We start from the raw sequence: 2,208 nt of genomic DNA, 5'->3' as shown, positions 1-2,208 counted from the left end.
GTAAGACATAGTACCTCAACGCCAGGAGCTTTGGCCGGTCGGTGGACCGGATGTTGGACCGATTGGAAAATGAACAGATTATATGGGCAGGCATATAGACGTTTTGGAGCCTACAGGTCGAGGAAAACAACAAGAGAGAAGTAGTTAAGTAGTCAAAGTAGTTTCTGCCAGCTTTACAGCCAATCGTACAACGGCAGTTAGCTTTGTAGGCTTTTAAAATGCCGATGGGAGTCGAATACTCCACAAAACAGATTTATTTCAAGCGAAATGGAAGATTGTTGTGAGTATCGTCCATTCACAAGTTTCACATACTGAATGAAGTCCAGGTTCAGGTCCGGACCTGGTCCTGATACTCTGGACCTGAACCGGACCAGGACCCCTATAGTATAGTATATGGAGCTCAGTTCAAAAGGACACAAGAGGATTTTAAAAGTTTTCATTTCATTTTTTTTTGCAGTGGAATTGCACTACTAGGAAATAAATGATATGATGACATGGGATGAATTTTTATTTTTTTAGAGACGTTATTACGCGGAAAGCTATGGCTCCAGGGTGGCTCTCTACTTGATACAAGAGAACCATGAACTATATTTCAATAATGTGAGATCATCTTATAGAAAGCTTGCCCACATAAGAAAGGTGAGAATCAGAATCGGATGCAGAAAGAGAAATATTTGATATTTAAGTTAAATAACATACAGTTTTCTTAGGCACATAACCTTATTTTCAGACAGTTTTGACAGTCTGTCCGTTGTCTTTTTCGTTGTAAAATAAACGAATGTCAGTGAAAGGTTAATTATACTTCCGAAAATTTTCCTATATCCGTTATTTTATATTCAATGAGCAACAGACAGGTTGTCGAAAAGTCCCCGTAGTAGAAAAATAAGGTTTTGTACCTAAGAAAACCATGTTGTCTTCCATGTTGTCTTTTCTTAACAATTTTTCCACATAATCTCACCTATGGCATGACAAGCAAATTTGCACAAACTTTTGCTATAGAGATATAGATTAACAAGAAGAGAAATTTATTGTAATTTAGATTGGTCGTTCAAAAGTTTCAGTCGATTCTTTACATAGAAGATGGAGACACATGTCAGAGTAATACATGGCGCACATTGACAGGTGGCTGCAATAATACAGACTCTCCGATAGGCGGTGCTGCTACACGTGCTACATTGTAACGTTGATGTCAAATTTCATACAAGACTCAAGAGTAATGAACTGAATCTATGTTACAAAAATGTGACGCCATAACGTATAAAGCAAGTTATTGTACAAGTAAGGTAAGAATAAGAAGTGGCTAGAGAAGGCGGAAATGAAGTATGTTGTTTTGTCTTGTTATATTTTTCTGTTCATATGATCTCACTTGTAAATGTAAAACCGTGAGAGGTACGGTACGATAAGCAAAATTGCACAAACTGGTGCTATGGAAATATAAAATAGTACACCGATTAGCAAGAAGGGAAATTCATTGTAATTCTGATAAGCCGTTTAAAAGTTTCAGCTGATTCCTATTACAGAAGATGAAGACACAGGTTATATTGGTACAAGGCGTACATAAACAGGTTGTTGTAATAATGAAGATTTCGGACAGGCGGCGCTGCTACACGTGCTTCATCGTGACGTTGCTGCCAAACTTCTTACAAGAGAAAAAGGAACTAGATTTATGTTACAACAATGTGAGAACATATTGTATAAAGGAATCTACTGTACAAGTAAGGTAAGGATTAGAAGCGGTTAGGTGAAGGTGAAAATTAGTCCATGTCCAGTATATCTTCTGAAATAAAATTTACCCAGTATAACTTCTTCTGAAAGAACTATCTTGTCTTGTCTTTATGTGTTTTTCCGTTCAAATAATCTCACTTTGCACAAACTGTAGAATATAACGTAGTACACAGATCAACGTTAGAAGACGGGAAATCCATCGTAATTTCGATCAGCCGTTTGAACGTTTAAGCCAATTCCTAACGCAGAAGATAAAGTCACACATTGTGACATGATAGCGTACATGAACAGGTAACTGCAATTGTACTCACGTTTAGACAGGCGGCGCTGCTGCACGTTATACTTAGTACTAGTACACCCGGATCGTGAGGTCGACAAAAGTCAGCTTAATGTCCTTGGTTGGACAGGGTCTCGTATGGTTATGTCTGGAACAAGCGACATGGGGGGATGTCCGGTGGAATTGTTGTATGCATGTTCCCTCTA

The sequence above is a fragment of the Branchiostoma floridae genome, chromosome 1 (assembly GCF_000003815.2).
Source record: "Branchiostoma floridae strain S238N-H82 chromosome 1, Bfl_VNyyK, whole genome shotgun sequence".
In the NCBI taxonomy this organism is placed as follows: Eukaryota; Metazoa; Chordata; class Leptocardii; order Amphioxiformes; family Branchiostomatidae; genus Branchiostoma; species Branchiostoma floridae.
Note: the sequence above shows the minus strand (reverse complement) of the source record.